Source organism: Macrobrachium nipponense, chromosome 36 (genome assembly GCF_015104395.2).
Source record: "Macrobrachium nipponense isolate FS-2020 chromosome 36, ASM1510439v2, whole genome shotgun sequence".
Lineage (NCBI taxonomy): Eukaryota > Metazoa > Arthropoda > Malacostraca > Decapoda > Palaemonidae > Macrobrachium > Macrobrachium nipponense.
In genome coordinates, this window is record NC_087220.1 from 27,791,195 (window position 1) to 27,809,365 (window position 18,171).

Genomic DNA, 18,171 nt, shown 5'->3' on the forward strand with positions numbered 1-18,171 from the left:
CCATAAATGGTTGCGAGGATTTGATCACGATTGACAGACTGAAACCCGGCTTCCTGATGGACAAAGACTGTGCCAACACAGATCCTGTAGAGTGCCTCACGTCCACCTCCCTGACATGGATCAACACCGTTAATCACCAAATCGTCAAGACATGGCCACGGCCACCCTCCGAAGATTAGATTAGATTAGACTTATAAAATTTTTGGCACATAGCCAAGCGCCGGAGCCGGGTTGCCATTCCAGCGCATATATATCTTACGAATAAAAAAAGTCACTGTCGCACAAACAAACATACACAGAACCGATCAAACATACAAATCATTCATTCATAAAAACCAACAAACATAAAACAATTAAGAGAAAATTAAAATTCATAAAAAACAAAAAAAAGACCATAATATGTGCATAATTTGCTCTGCCTGCGCACCTTCACTATAAAATATCGGCAAGAGTCTTATTTGCCAGCAAACATGCTCTACGTTTGGTTTCAAATGAGGGCACTCCACAAAATATGCACCACAGTCAAATCCACATGACAGGTGGAACAGCGAGGAACCTGCCTATCCGCTCCACTCGTCATTAGATACCCGTGAGTATATTTAGTGTGGTCAATACGTAATCTAGCTAAAACTATCTCAGACCTTCTATCCATCCGGCTATGAGGCCAAGGATGAACAGAAGGCCTAATCGAATGGTACTTTTAAAATCGGAAACAGGGATGCCCATGTTAAAAATGTGCCTAAGCCTAGTTGCAGCCTTTGCAGCAACGTCAGCTTGCTCATTCCCAACAATTCCAACATGGGACGGAGCCCAACAACACCTAACAGAAAAATCCTCTTCTATTAATTATAAGATAAAACCAATCTTGTACTTCTTGCACTAAAGGGTTGCAAGAGACTAAGCTTTTGAGAGAAGATAAAACACTCAAAAGAGTCGGTAAAAATGGTAAAAACCTTGTGAGTACAAGAACTATAAAAAATATATTTAAGAGCAGTCAAAACTGCCAGCAGTTCAGCTGTAAAAACAGAGGAATTAGATGGAAGCTTCTTTTTAATAATATTATCACTAGTCACTACAGAGCATCCAACACCATCAGAACCCTTCGAACCATCAGTATATATATGATGAGAATCACCATGATCAAAAGCATGATCCAAGAAACTTGCCCTCAACTGATCACCAGAACTGTTGCTCCTGCTGTCCCTAATTTGGGCAGATTTCTAAGTGTGGCCTATTCCAAGGAGGGAGGAAATTTTGAGGGCGAAATTTCAGCTACTGCAGGGGTAGTAATCCCACCTCCATGGTCAGAGCTTGCTAGTCGAACTTCGAGCGGCTTTGGCAGTCTAGGTCTATTTGGGGCTCTATCAGTTGGTTCTCTAACGTACTTATAATTAGGGTTTAGCTTTGATGTAAGTATTCTTGATATGACTCTCAAGCCTAATTCCTCCCTACGGATAAATAGTAGTGGGGAAAACCTGACTCAACATATAGGCTTTCTACTGGAGAAGTTCTATAGCTCCCGTACAAATACGTAAAGCCATATTATGTACAACATCTAATTTCTGCAGTGTTGTTGTATGCACAACCATAAACTTGACAACCATAATCAATTTTGCTTAGGCATAAAATTTGGTACATCCTCAAAAGGGTGATTCGATCTGCCCCCCAATTAAAATTAAGACCACAACTTTAAGAATATTAAGTCGAAGCTTCACGTTACATACAACTTCATTAACATGTTGAGTAAAGTTAATTTCTTATCAAATGTAACACCTAGATACTTAATGCTATCTTCATAAGGTAAAATCGAATCATTTAAAAACAATGTAGGGATCTCTTCCACTCTTCTTAATCGGCAAAACAAAAAATCGTATAGCTTTGGTTTTTCTGGTGAAAATTTGAATCCTTTAGCACTGGCCCATAATGTTGAAGCATTAATAGCAGTCTGGATCTTTTGACAAGCTTCGACAGCTGTAGACTTGCTACAAGATTATTGCATAATCATCAGCAAAGGCCAGACCATGCACCCCAACAGGAACTTGTTCTAGTAGACCGTTGACAGCTACATTAAAGTGTTGAACTAAGGACGCTTCCCTGAGGTAACCCTTCTTCTTGAGGTAAGCAGAAGAAATGTAAGAGCCCACTCTTACTTTCAGGTAACGTTCTGACAAAAAATCTTTCAGACAATAGAACATATTACCCACAACACCCCACTCTACAAGTTGCAAAAGGATACCCCTCGCCAGGTAGTGTCATAGGCTTTTTCTAGGTCAAAGAACACTGCAACAGTCTGGTTTTGCACAGCAAAAGCATTCTGTATCTCCCGAGTAAGGTTGTTGTTGTTGAAGATTAAGCTGGCTATATGCCAGCACGAGCTCTTGCTCATAGAGCAGCCCGTAGGTCATTTGAATTTTTTTGGATGTGGAAAGGTGATTTTTAAGGATATGAGGTGAGCCTTTATTATGATTCTATGGGTTTATGCACGTGAAATGGTATGATTTGAAAAGGAAAGGAAAGGTGAACAGGCAAGGTTACAAACCCTTTAAACCCTAAGGTACCCATTAGTAGGAGATAAGATCGATAGTAGCGAGTCCTGGCGAGTCAGAGATAGCCAGTAAGGAAAACGAAAAATTTATAGTCGTAGAAAACGGGGAAAAAAAAAAGCACATTAATCTATGGAGTTTCAAGTACCATATTTCACTTAACGACAATAGAATAAACAGCGCCGATCGTTAGTAATAGAGATTCGGCGAGAGAAAAAGAAAAACGAAATATTATGAGTTTTTAGAGAAGGTAAAACAAAAGTAAACAACAGCTTAAGCGGTAGTTAGAGTGACAGTTGAAATATTCGGTCGCTTAGACGTGAGGCGGGCCGAAAAACGGAGGGAAAAGGAGGGTTGTTTAGTAAAAGAAAAAGCAGTTAATGCTATAAAACAGCACTTTTCTCGAAGGAGGTCATCTCGAACTGATCTCTAGGTCCAACAGAACGTGGACGAGCTCAGAGACCAGTTGATGATCGTTCTATTGCAGAATGGGTAATTGCCTTTGTGGAGTTCTGAACTCGAAATTCAGATTGGAGGAAATCATCTGGGAAAGAGATCTCAAAGTTGAGGGCTTCCTGGAAGATCTCTGTAAACAGTCGGTCGTTGAAAGTGTAATGCTTGTCGGATAGAGCTCTATGAATGAAGGCATTGAATTCGTCATAGGTCATCAGGAGCTTGTTTATCCCTTGTTCCCCTACGAAGCGGAATTCACTTCCAGAGGCGACGGATTTGAGTTTTGCTTTGCCGGTCTGGACATCCATGTCTTTTTAACTGGGAACTCCTCCGTTTGTGTTCCCATTTCCTTGTGCAAAAATGGGAGCTACAGCAGGCGTCTGGATTTCCATTTCTTCGATCGTAGCTTCTTCTTCTGTCTGAGTTCCTGCTTCAACACGAGCAGGAGTCGACGTCGTCGGCGATGCGAAGGCTGGGGGAGTATCCTGAGGGGTTGGGGGAATTGACTGAGGGGTGTGGAGGAATAACCTTAGGGGTCGGGGGGGTTGGAAGGGGTTTTGGGAATTGGAGGTTGGAGGGAGGAAAGGATGATGGGTTTGGGATGTAGTGACGAGGTTTGTGGGGTGTTCTGTGGGGGAAGGTTGAAGAGCTTGTGGTGGAGGTGGCCGATTAGTTCGTGGATCAATACGAGGTTCTAATGGTGGTCGTCTTGAGGGCGATGGTTGTCGTTCTCGAGGTCTTGCTGGCGGTGGGGAATGCCCTTCATCCTCCAGATTTTTTCCAGTCTGACAGGGCACCCCTTGAACCATGCATGATGAGACTGATGGCAATTTTGGGCATCGGCAACGTGTGGCCTTTTGCTTTAAATTTGTTGAGGCAAACGTCGGTCTCATGCTTTTGGCTGCAGATTCCACAGACATGCTGGGCCGTGCACTCCCTCCTGTGATGCCAAACTCTGGCACTTGAAACACCTGAGAGGTTCGGGGATAAAGGCTTCGGTCTTGTAGTTTCCGAGGATCCCAAGGCTGATGAAAGTCTGGGAATTTTGCCTCTAAAACGTAGCTTCGACTTTTTGAGTTTCTTCTTCAGTACCATCTCTGTTTTTCACTTTGCAACGTGAAGCAGTCAATATGCTGGTACTTTCGAGAATCCGTTCAATAGTGACATCGAAAGCAATGATCTGCAAAGTCCCTAAATATGACTTCTCAGCAGGGTCCCAAAAGGAGCATAGAGGATCGTTCTTCAGGAGGTCTGCCGACTGTTGGTCCTTCGGGGTAATAATGAATTCCCCTTTCAGATCGGTCGGGCTTGGAGTTGTGCTTTAGGGTATTTTTCTCAAGTGCTAGGACGGCCGCATACGATGTGTGGTGTTCTTGGAAGTTGCTTTGAATTTAGGGAGTGCCTGAGTCGTCATGGTAGGTGCTGGAGGCGTCAAAGGTTTAGGAAGGTCGATGACATTATTTAGGGCTTTTTTTCCGTTTCTTCTTGGACTTTCTGGAAAGCCCTGATCGTCCGAGGAGGGGCGGTTTTCCCCTTGCTGGGAGCCAGGAGAGGACGGCCGCTTCTCTGCCATCGTCTTGAGTCAACAAAGCGAGCTGCTCAGATTTATGTAATGGCCAATAGTATTGCGCAAGGATGACGTAACGTAAAACGTTGGCCGAGTAAGGAACATCAAAGGGTCAGAAGTACTTCTATTTTTCCTAAAGCCAAACTGCCGATTAGATAAAAGATTCTTTGAATCCAAATACCACACAAGTTGAGCATTGACCATCCTCTCATAAATCTTGCTAACACAACTAGTTAGAGCAATTGGCCTATATTTCTTAGGAAGGAAGAAGGAATCTTTAAAAGGTTTTAAACAGGTACATAATCGATATCTTCCAAGACTCTGGTGAAGTTCCTGAAAGCCAAAAACTGTTTAAAATGTCTAAAAGAAATTCTTTTGTACTTCTAGGCAGATTAAAAATCATTGAGTACAGTATATCATCTTCTCCAGGAGATGTTGGGGAAGACAATCGGAGATTGCATGATCCCAATTCTTTCATGGTGAAAGGAAGATTATATGGACTCTAAATTTAAACTAACAGCAGGAACAACCGTGGTACCGTCCCTAATATTCCTGAATGCAGGAGAGTAATGTAGGCACTAGATATACTGGAGAAATGCCTACCAAAGGTTTCTGCAACTTCTCCAGAATCAGATATGAGGAAGCCATCAATTTTCAATATAGGCAAGGGAGGTGGAGAAAATTTCCCTTGCAGCTTTCGGATTCTGTTCCAGACTAATGACATAGGGGAATCATATTTTAATTCACTTATATATCTGATAAACGATTCCCTCTTTGTTTGCTTAAATGTTTTCTTTTGCTTAGCAAGAGCTCTTTTATAGATAATTTTATTGACCAGCAAGGTAATTTACGATATCTCTTGTAGCAAGTTCTAGTTATCTTTCGGCTCAAGGCGCATGAAATCGCTCCACCAAGGTACTAGAGGACGCCGAGGCTTACCAAAAGTTCGAGGAATAGACAGCATGGCACCACACAGCAATATACTGATTAAATACTCATAAGCAGATGTTGGGCTCTGAAAATCTTTTATCTTTTGATCAACTTCAGTAGATTTTTTGAATAATCCCCAGTCAGCCTCCCCTACCTTCCATTTTGGTAAACATGGAGATGGAATATTTTTCATAAACTTTAAGTGAATGGGCCAATGATCACTGCCATGATCATTCTGGTCTACTACCCACTGGTAATCTAACCTCAAAGACGAAGAGCAGATAGTGAGGTCAATGGCTGAATCAGAATTATGAAAAACATCATGTCTTGTAGGGGAACCATCATTCATTAAAGTGATGTCATTTAAGTCAAGCAGCTGTTCTATTATTAAACCCCACCGGTCGCAGTTTGGCTCTCCCCAGAGGGTGTGCTTGGCATTAAAATCCCCCATCAGAATGAAGGGTTTAGGAAGCTGGTCTATTAACGTCTGTAGATCGGTTAATTCTAGCTGACGGGGATTTCCCTGCGCATCCTGCAATCTATTTTCCAATGATGGATCAAGGTAGAGAGAACAAATTGTGATCCATTTATAATTGAAAATTTGAACTGCACAAGCCTGCAACAAAGTGTTCAATTGAACAACTCTGTGATTAATAGACGTACGGACTATGATGCCTGTGCCTCCCTGAGCACGTACACCTATCAGGGGTGGAGACCTATGAAATGAATAATTAAAACCCACGTTGGGAGTGTGCTCTCCCAACTTTGTCTCTTGAAGACACATCGCAGATAGATTATGTTCCTTAAACAGAATCCGAACTTGCTCTCTATTTGGTATAAATCCACGGATGTTCCATTGCATGAGAGCCATTATTTAGAAGATGGAATCTTAAAATTTTCTACCAATTTAGGAATCTGAGTCCTGGTGAGAGAGATCTTATCAGTTTTACCAGAACTACTTGATCTAGATCTGGGTGTTATAGATCTTTAGATGATGGGCCTTCACTTGCCCTTCCAGTTTTGCTTTTATTTTTCCTATGATGGCCGAGTGACCAAGAATGAGGCGAAGAGGGAGAAAGGGCCCTCTTCTGATGAATAAAGAGGGCCTCTATCTCCTCACCGTCATCTCCACGGTGCACTGTAATGACAGGATCAGGTAAGGGCTCAATGTCAGGCAATGTCCCTGTCAGAGAGAAGTTGTCAACAAATTGAGATCTGGCTTGAACCCTTGAACCAACAGGGTCCCCTGGCTTGACCAGAGTCTCTACAACATGAGGAGCCCCGCCAGAGGGGCCATGAGAAGCCCCACTAGGGGGGCCATGGGGAGCCCCACCAGCCCCCGAGGGGGCGTGGGAAACCCCCCCATGGGGGGCACGGGGAGCCCCAACAGGGGGGGCACGGGGAGCCCCAACAGGGGGGCATGGGGAGCCCCACCAGAGAGGGGTGGGAAACCCCATTAGGGGGACCCCCGGGGAGCACCACCTGAAGGGGCACCAGAAGTAGCAATATCCGGCTGTTGTGCCTTCAAGGCATCTGAATAAGTTTTCCTTTCCCACAGCTTCTTGGCCTGTCCCCACACTGATGTGTTCAGCAATAGATTTAAGTAATACCTCCTGTTCTTTTTTAAATTCACTGCATTTCTTATCTCGGGCTCGATGTTCACCCTTACAGTTCACACAAATTACTGGTTCAGAACATTCCTCGTGCTCAGGCTTGCCACACGATTCACAAAGTTTATTTTTGGTGCAACATTTGAGGAGTGTCCAAAGCCAAAACATTTAAAGCACTGGAGCACTTTCGGTCTATAAGGACGAACTTTCATAATTTCATTGTCAAGAACAATTTCAGATGGCAAAAAAAAGGCTTACTTAAAAATGTTAAAATAATCATAAACGAGCGGGGCACCTTGAAAACCTTCCAAACCATGTCTGGACACATCTCCAAAATTTCCACTTGTCGTCCATTTTCATGTAAATCTTCATTGAAGATGACACCCTTTGCATAACTAAAATTATAGTGAGGTTTTGTTTTACCTCTTTTATCAAACCTTCGGGATCAAGCTTTAAATTTAGGAGCATTACTGATTGAACATTGGTCTTGGCATGAACTAAAAAACTATTACGCCCAAAGCGAGTTACTTCTGGGCTCCCAACATTGCCGATCTTCTGGCTTACCAACCTTTTCACCTTGAAGAGGTTGCCTCTCTCACCATGCGTTGTAATAATCAACCACTTAGCTGGGTCTGGTGATCTGGAGGTTTTACTTATTTTATTCGAATCTTTAGTTTCAGTTGGTGGTCTATATGTCTCAAGATACCTAGGGACCTCTTCTGCCTCTACAAGTCCAAACACTCATAGAGTCTGACCTAAACTCTCTGTAGGCTCTGTGAGCTTCTGATTCATTGTTAAAAAATATCCAAAATTCAAAACACCATAATTTTTGCCAGTCTATTCCGTAATTCTTTTAACGTTCCCAAATTTACAAAATTCATGAAATAAGGTTTCATAATTCCAGTCTAAAGGGACTGGTTTACATACAAAATGTTTGTAACAAGGAGGTCCTCTGAAAAAGGCTCCAAAGTCCACGATAGAGGAATTACCAGAATTTTCCTTGTCCTTATCCTTGCCCAAGTCGTAACAGAAGGTTTTAGTGTCTCCATAAGACATACAATTGATGATTCGTCCAGGTAGCCCCCCACCCCCACCCCCATGGAGCCACATTTAGAGGACAGTGTTTATCCCATACAGGGCTGCCCTAGGGGTACCACCCACCCAGATATACACCCCACCCTCAGTGCTTAAGGCTCATGATGTCCGTCGAGATCAGACCCAGCACTAAGAGCAGGGTTTGACATATAAACTTTCCCCTCGCTCGACCACGTTAGGTACTCGAGTTCTACGGGTGAGGTGGCATGCCAACCATCCTCACCCTCCACCAAATCCAATAGTAAGTCCAAATCATGTCCAAAACCAATCCAAAAGTCATCAACATAAAATATCTGTACCTATAGGGGGAGGAAGCAGAAGGATGATAAGTTTTAGTAAAAAAGGAAAAGAGCTGACTCATTTAGTTGGATCAACAGCTGGACACCAAGGTCCAGCGAGAAAGCAGTTCCACCAGCATCAGGGCACAGCTGCTGAACCCTAAGCCCCCCATCCTCGGCAAGGCTTCAGCATCTGGGGGGGCCACCCTCGAAGACAGTCGAACCCCCCTCCCCCACCCAAGGATCACCCCGGGGAGGCATCCCGTCTCTGGACCCCCCTCCCTCTCCCCGAGGACTCCGAGGCTGAGGATCTACTGAAGCAGCTGGTCTCACTCACCCAAGGCCGCCTTCGCCGGCCCTCACTCTTCTGCGAGTAGTAATCAGAAGCTCACTAAAATCATCCAACAATTATGCCCTAATTATTGTTTTTAGGGGAGAGTATTTGTAAGGACAACACTTTATCTGCAAATTCATTGTACTATTTCTACAATCACGTTGGTCTTACTTCCATCCGAGAGAGCATTCAGCGGGCTTTCCGCCAATGTATATACCATGTAACTTCATATTTTGTATGCTTTTATATTCATAATTATATGCCTCCTAAGAAACACAAATCGGCTGTCACCGACCCATTTTCTACTCTCTCGCGGGTCGGGCACCATATTTCCGCCCGCGACGTTGTATATATGAATTTCCCTTACCTATAATAAAGTCAGTACACTTCTACCTGCCTCTTTGTTCACACCCTCACACTCGTGGCAAAAGCAACGCAAGAAAACCCCCAAGAATAGATCAATTATTTCTATAGTGGGTAATAGCGACTTGGCAACATCATCTCTTGCTGCAGCAACTAGAGGCTGGTGTCGAAACCTGAGGTAAACAAACCGAATCACCTTTTTGTATTCCTGCCCTGAATAGAGTAAATCTAACAAATGAGCTACAGACTGGTTCATTATGTAGATGAATTGCATACTATGAATTATTGTAATGCGGAAACATACGGATATCAAGGAAAATGGAAGAATTCCAAGCTAGCAACTCGGTCCAAGAGCTGCTGTGGTAGGCGAGATAAAACCTCAAGTGGGCGGAGCCACACTGAAGAGAGAAAAAAAAATCTCTCACTGTGGGTGGGGCCTCATGATGTCATAGTTAATAAACCCTTACTTTGCTATTTTGTTGCTCTAGCATAGGAAATCCCCACTTTTATTCTTGATAAGTACCAGAACTATTGAACTTGGGTACAAAATAATAATTAAAGCAAAAATTAGTTAAGGTTATTAAATATGCACTTGGCAACTTGATAAAGAAGTTATTCCATCTACTGTAATCCCTCAGTAGATAATTAACCTCGTTCAGTGGTTTTTATATTGCACTGTTTTGACTGGGCAAGCAAGCACTTCCCCATATGTAAGGAACGTTTTTCTTACCTCATTTCCAATGTAAGTAGTTGGAATTAAGAAAACTAATTAGTACCACCTAAGGTACGCAATAGCACCCGTTGGGGTTTTCCTGGAGTCATGTGATTGATGAAAACCGGAATCACTTTGATTTCATGGGAGCTACTTCATTATGATAGTTACGAATGAACAATTCATGATCGGAAAATAATTGTTTATAGTTCACTGAGGCCTTTTTACTGGTTTTAATATATCAGGAACTGCCAGTTCCTCTCTCTCTCAATCTCTCTCTCTCTCTCTCTCTCTCTCTCTCTCTCTCTCGTTGTTTGGCTGGAGTGAAGATCAGGTCAAGGGTGTTAGAGTAGTTCACATATGTTCCTTCAACAGAAAATTGTACGCATTGTCGCGAGGTGCAAAAAAATTCATGTCGCTTTTAAACAGCGTTGCTCACACAAGTGGATTAGATTTGAACAAAAATTCCCTCGGAGAAAACTAGTTACCGTGCTTGAATCTTGATATATTTGAGGTTATGAATTTATTGAAGGACTTTCAGGTCGTCTGTTTCTGTGTCTACATTTATTAAACTAAAATAGATATGGAGGTATTAAACTTAACCTAAATTTGATAATATAGATGTTAAATTTTTTTATAAATCACTTTGAAGATTCAATAAAGTTCATCCTAGGATTTCTTCTGTTACACTAAGATGGATTCCAGTCCTTGAATAAGTACGGATTTTGTCGTTTGTCGTGTAGGAAGGAGTCTGCCTCATTTTGGTGGTTTCGTGAGTGATGTGGGTGTTCCGCCCCTCATTGTGTCCCGAAGTTACCCTAAATTTTGTAGTGTTGTAAACGAGTTTTTTGCTCCTTGTGAAGATTAGTTTGTAGTTCCTTACATATCTTATTGGTAGCTTTATTTTTGTAAATCGTAGGCTTTAAACAGTTAAGTGTTTTCTGTTCATTATGGTAGTTCGACGCAACAGTTGTAAGCCATTACAAATTTCTTTCCTGGTGGTTTGGTTTGCTTCCCTGGATGTTTAAGAACAGAATATTCAAGTTGGAAAGCAAAGTGAAAATTTTTGAGACTAAGAGATCTAACCACAAGCTGGTATTTGGAAGGACGTCTGAAGTGTTTTAAGGTATAGCACAACTCGGTTTTTTCACTCCTGGCCACCTGTATGAGCGGCATATCCTTTTTAGGTCCTTTAAAATAGAACTACTGTGCCGGGTTTGTCTGTCCGTCCGTCCTCGATCTTAATTACTGAGGCTAGAGGGATGCAAATCGGTATGTTGATCATCCACCCTCCAATCATTTACATACCAAATTGCAGCCTTCTAGGCTCAGCAGTTTTTGTCTTATTTAAAGTCAGCCATAACTGTACTTCTAGCAGTGATATAGGCACCAACATAGGCATCACGACCGTGGCTGAGTTTATGGGTCACGGCTAAGAGCTTTATGGGCCGTGGCTGAGGCCGCCACTAGACAGGAAATTCGATTGCTGCTGGTTCTCAATTTTTTTTTTTTATGCTTTTTAAGGTTTTTCCGGGAGAAATTTTCATGATTGCTTGGATGTTTCAGTTCGTGAGGTTGGGGTCTGGTCAACCAGTGTTCCTCATTTTCAGTTGTCAACAACAGAGAGCCGTTGACTGTTCATTTGAAACGAATAATAATTCATTGCGTTTAAATTTATAGCCTTTACGGTATTTTGTTGAAGAGGGTCTTGCGTAATGTTAATGTCTGACGGACGAATCATGCCTGATGATTTAGGTGGTTGTAAGTCGTCAAAACACAGTGGATGTCTCGGGTTAACTCAAGTCATTTCACCAGAAAGAGAAGAAACGTTTAAATACCGAGACTTTAAGTCCGTTCCTGAATGCTTAGAAAGATTGCTAGGACACTTGAATGCCCGAGAGAACCAGTTTTTATGGAGAAGGTGATGTTTGTTGTGGTGTTGACTGTTCAGCAACAGCAAATGCTAATATTTCCACCTCATCCAGTAATTTCTCAGCCCAAATATTCTCGAATCGCCTTGGTACTTTTTTTTTCTACCTTCTTTTCCAGTTCTCTTCTTAGAAGACTTTAGTGTTCCTGCCGTGAGATGTAGATAGATACCAGGGGTTTTAACACAATTGTGTACAGATGTTAAGAATTTACATATGAGAATAAATTACTGCAGTGAATAGAATTATTTGTGACCCATCCTGAAGATGAAATCTCAAGTTTCGAATTAAAATAACTGGCTCTGTAGAATCCTGCGACACAGCCGGCACCAGTGTGACGTTTGATAGATTGAAAGCCTTTTTATTTGTTAACTCTGTTTAGTCATGCCTAAAGTTTCAGGCGTTGCGTTTTCTTTGTAGTGAACAGAATGGACGCATAGAAAATGCTTTTGCTAACATAGACTGTTGTATGGATCGGTTGCAATTGTGGCGATTAAGGTCAGATTTTAGTTAGTTTTAACATAAAATATGCCTTGTTTTTGGTACCAATGAGTGTCGAATGATTGTTAAACGTTTAGTGATGTGAGATACTCTAATTGAAATTGTCTTTTTATATATTATTGTACCATTTTGTGTGATTTCTCACTAGTAGAATGTTCTATTAGCTTGAACCAGAAGTACGGAAATTGTATTTAATTGAATTAAGTTGTACAAGTTGATTTAATGAAATCTAACGTAACAGTTATTCATGAAAATTAATAGTGATTTTTCATTTACTTATTAAAGCTGTGTAAGGTATAATTACGAATGTAAAGTGCCATTGGCAACAGGCTTTCGTTCGTAAACAATGAGCCCAGTAGCCGAGGGTGGCGGATTTTCTGTTGTTGGCCGGCCTCTGCCCAGACAAGTTCTATTGTATGTCAGTCCTCGCTGAGTGGACGTGCCCTAGTGTAAAATTTCTGTTAATTGGGCATCGCTGGAGTTCGAGTTTTTGATCGAACGTGCTTATCACACAGACTGTGAAGTGTAAATGAGTGTGTTTTGGAGGCCGACAGCTGTTATTGTGGTTTTACCTGTCTTGTATTTGTTAGTTTACCTTGGGATACGGTGCGAGTAACAATTTGTATTCTTTTGCTTATATTTTGGTTGAAATTTATTATATTTAAATAATCCATCAGTGAATCTTGTTTTGCTGTTCTGCTCGAGGCCACAATTCAGTACAGTATATTTGTGAAGAATGCTGGAGAAATTTTATGTACTTTAGCATGTAGGCTTACATAGCGCGAATTAATGAATACTCATTAATTCGCATGAAATTTTCACCGTTTTATCTTTTGTACTTCTGTTTTGATATTCGTTGCACATCTTGCCATTTTAAAGACTATATCACATATCTAATCTACTAGGGACTGATTTGACCAAGGCATCGCAATAGTCAGGGCCATTTCTTGTTGGTCTTAAGGATTCCCAGACTGATAAACAGTGACTGATCAAGGCCTCCTTTGATCGAGCATTTGCTCCATCGTATCTCCTGGACATCATTCCTCAAAGATTTTCGATAGGATTTAAATCCGGGGACTTGGCTGGCCAGTCTAACCGAATTATTCGTGGATGTTCCCTGAACCATTCCTGAACAATTTTGGCATTGTGGATAGCAGAGTTATCCATGGCTATATAAATAGGTAACGGTTCAGGAAGCAGTAGTTGTCAGACAGATGGGAGAACCTCGTCAAGAATTTCGATGTATTCAAGGCTGTTAAGTCGTTCTCGTACAGGAACCAACTCTCCTGGGCCACTTCGGGCCATCCAGCCCCATAAAGCAACGGACATCCTGCCACTTCGGAGGGAACGATGGATGTGGCGTTCCTCGAACCTATAAATTAGAGGAAGAGGAAAATTGGTAAAAATAGGTATATATAGGCTTATCAAAGTCTTAGCTATTAGTAGAACGGGATTAATAAAGGACCTTTTATTACCTAGGTGAGGACCAGAGTTGTAGGATTTATAGTTCAAGCAACATCAGCCTATGGAGGTTGAAGCGATAATCAACGATGACATGGTTGTAGCAGATGTAAATGATAATCTAGCTATGGGATTGCCCTTATCTGTTAAAAATATTGGTGGCCAAAATAACTTAAAATAAATAATTAGTTTTTAAAATACTCGAGGGCTTACCGCTTTGGATATTTTCAGTATCACTTAAACATGAGTCTAAGAAATTTAGTTTATACTTGTAAGAAATAAGCATAATCCCTGATCAGTTTTTCCTATGACAAAAACATACTTGAAAAATTTGTTCAAAAACTGTCACTTTAGGAGCACTCAGTGGCAGGCAGTTTTTTAAAAGTTACTAAATATTTCATATACCTTCCTAAAGATTTAGTTTCATTAAGTTAGGCCTAGGCATATACAGGCCAACTGAGTCGACTCTAAAAAGAACGAAGTTATTGTGTTAATTATCTTTGTATTATCAGGTCGCCAACAATGAAGGCTGGCCATGGTCGTCACTGCAAAAATGTTTTTTTTCGTCGCACCAGATGACAGTATCCCAGAAGTCCATACCCATCGCAGAGTATTGCAATGCAAACCCCAATCTTTGCTCCTTGTGAGCTTCTGTCAGAAGTGGCTTCGCCGCTGGTATTCTGTGTTGTAACCTGCTTGCATGTAACCTCTGTCTTATAGTTTAGGGCGTAATCGTTAGTAGAGTTTGTCTTTTGATGGCAACGGCGTTTTGTTAGTGGTTGTTCTAATGCGACGGAGGTGATTAGCTTTGTCTTCTGACTCGGTTGTTAAACGACGGCGACCGCATCTAAGATGATTCGCTACACTTCCTTCCTCTCTTTCTCGTCTCAGCCATCGGGGTTGCACGACTACTCTACTTACATTAAGTCTGCGGGATATTTCTGCAGGCTTCATATTTGCTCTGTGAATCTCTGTTATCAAGTTCCGTGTTAATAGTGAGGTTTCTTTTCTCGGCTGCAGATCCATGGCAACGTCAAGAAACATCCAGTGACTTGTGTTCTCCCGCCGAAGTTCTCGGGCTGCTCCTCACATCATAGAGAACGCTCTTGCAGATATAAATAGATTTGGTCATCCTACCCTAGCTGTCACAACATTGACTGCCATTAATTCCAGCTAACTTTTAACACCGTGAAATACAAATATGAATGTGTAAAAATTAATTAAATTATCATTACCTCATATAATGATGCAATAATAATTCTGTTCATAACGGAAAACGAGTAAATACTGCCGTTGTGATAAACAGTACTACACCGAGATATTCGCACACTATTTTTTAGATCTCTATGAACGAAGTTATCTGAGAAATTCTGATTACTTCGGACATGCATGGTATTTTTAAGTATCTGAACATTTTTGTTTTGCAGATTTAACATATATGATATAATTTGCAATTGTATTTTCATATTCTAGAGTAATTTACCGAGATTATTGTGTTTCTGTAAGAAAAAAATTAAAATTCGATGAACGAAATCTAATGAAAACTGTATCTTCAGTTTTCTTGCTGAGTGTACCATCCCTGGCTGCTATGTACCATGCATGGCTGCTATGTACCATGTATGGCTGGTATGTACCTCAAATAGTATTAACACAGAAGCACCTTATGTAAATTGTAATATTAAACTTTACAAAGTTAATATAAACCATTACAAAGTTATACCCAGAACGGTGGAGGACTCTGAACCTACCTAACAACATAGAAAAAAAACAACAAGCTAGCTGAGCAGTGGCTCAGCTAGCTTGTTGATGGCTGGAGGTGAACAGTTACTGAACTCTATGCCAGATAGAGTGGACAGAGGCACAAGGTTCGAAGCCCCACCATGGCTCCTTCGAGACTAGCGGATCTGCTCAGCATTTACTTCCTAACTCTAGTGGACGTGCACTCTCAGTCATCCTTTTTATACCACCATGGCATCAGCAGTTTCCCTTTGCTCAGGATGTGGATTGTGTATTTGCCCTAGACAGGAAGCCCTTATCTGTGACGGATGCAACAAGTGGCGCCACCGCTTATGTGGTACAGAAATATCACAATCTGAGTACTGGAATATAAACAGACGATTGAAAGCTGGTCAAGTTTTCATGTGGTGTTGCCCAGACTGTCCTGACTGGATGGAAGTTTCAGGTACAATTATAATTATCTTTTTGTTTTCCTATTATCTTTTTCATAATTATCTTTTTGTTTTCCTAAGCCCATTGATAAGACCATATAGCTGGCTTGGGTGTGTGTGTGTGTGTGGGGTGGGTGGTTCCTCACTTTCATTTGAATGCGTCAACATATTCTGTGAGAAATAGCACTTGGAATATACCATTTTACATTCACATGGTTTCAGGTGCCAATGCTGGATGATCTTCTGATGTCCTTCCCAGTTGAACAGCAGCCTGCAACAATCAACAACACACCCAATGACTTCAATATCATACTTCCTATTGATAACATCACGCCAGTTGCAGAAACCTCATTAGTTGATGAAGCGTTACCGACAACTATCCTTGCAGACACTCCTGTGACCTACAAAATTGTTTCCGGTGGAACAAGAAAAGGCAGCTCTCTCCTTGCTGATTCATTGGGTTTCACGTACACCAGGAAGCGAGAGTCGTCTGTATCAGTAACATGGATATGCAGCTACCGTGGTAAAAAGTGCTATGCAACAATTTCACAGCAAGTAGGAACAATGAACTTCAAAAGTGGACACCACCAACACACACATATCCTGGGGATCCTGGTGCTGAACTCAAAGCATCAACACGAGATTTCGTTAAAAAGTCAGCTTTGGAATGCTCATTTGCATCATCTGGGGAAATAGTAAAGAAAGCACTCTCAAGCTGTGAAAATTCAGATGTTCCCTTACCAAATATAAACACTCTAGTCAGATGCACCAATCGCGCCAGAGAAGGACAACGTCCAAAACACCCTGAAGATACCAGTTTTGAATTAAACAGAGATCATGTTCCCCAGGACTTTCTTTAAGCTGATCTATTTGAAAATGGGCAATGGCATCTCATATTTGCAACGTCTATTCAGTTGCAACACATGTCCAAGTCTAAAACTTGGTACGTGGACGGCACTTTTAAACTTGTTCGTACCCCTTTTGTTCAACTTTCAAGTGTCCACAGTTTTATAAAGAAGGATGAAATTTTGAAACAGGTTCCATTGTGCTTTGTCCTAACGTCAAGAAGAAAGAAAAAGGACTACGTAGCTGTCCTAAGAAAAATCACTGAGTTAACACCAACATCAGTTTGTGAGGTTGTTGTGGATTTTAAGAAAGCACTATGGTCGGCAGTGCGAGTGTGCCTTCCCGAGGCTTCCATTCATGGCTGCTGTACCGACGAGTAAAAACACTAGGTCTACAAAATGCTTATATTAATCAACTCACTGTAAGACAATTCATTCAGCAGTTAATGGCGCTGCCAAACTTACCTCCATCACATACAGAGCCAGCTTTTCACCATATCACTAGCCAGCCACTTCCTGATCAACGATTAAAAGATCTCATTACTTACTATAATAAAATATGGATCAGGAATGAGATGCATCCTCCACATTCTTGGAGCTGTTACAAACGCCCTGTTCGGACTAACAACAATGTAGAAGGGTGGCACCGTGCGATTAACAGAGTAGCAAAAACCAATTCAATTAACATGTACTTCTTAATTAGTATTCTCCATGATGAAGCCAGTGGAATTCCCATCATTTTAAAACTAGTTAAACAAAAGAAAATGCACAGATACCAAAGGAAGCATGCTGTCAAAAAGCAAATTGCCCTTGATGACCTCTGGATGAAATATGAAGACAAAATCATATCAACATCAGACTTTCTAAACCGCTGTGCCGAACTGATGGATCATGTAGATGAATAAGAATGTATCAACAATGTAGCATGCTGAATTCTATTGCTTGACAATTTTTAATTATTGTATGCAATTTCAATATGTTTATTATTATTGTATGGTTTTGTGTTTATGGTTGTGTTGTTTGGATGAAATATGACAACAAACATTGTATTGACAATGTGCAGCTTGCTGAATTTTATTGTTTCACAACTTTTAATAAATGTATACAATTTCAAAATGTTTATGGTTTTGTGTTTTATCTCCTTGTGTGTTCTTGTTTCCTTACTTGGTATCTGGTACATAGCAGCCTTGTTTGGTGCATACAAGCCAAAGTAGGGGTACATAAGAGCCAGTCCATAGCAGCCCAACAATGGTACATACAAGCCAAACAAGTGGTACATAGGAGCCGGTACATAGCAGCCGACGGTACATTTCTAAAATGTCATTCCATGTTAACCTTTCATTCGTCCATCGCATTTTCTCCTTACGTTTCAGATTTACAAAC

The 18,171-nt window shown here is 41.2% G+C and overlaps 1 pseudogene; it reads left to right on the plus strand.

Moving 5' to 3' along the window:
- The first annotated feature begins 4,356 nt into the window (after positions 1 to 4,356).
- On the plus strand, positions 4,357 to 17,852 carry LOC135203386 (uncharacterized; annotated as a pseudogene).
- Positions 17,853 to 18,171: the final 319 nt, after the last annotated feature.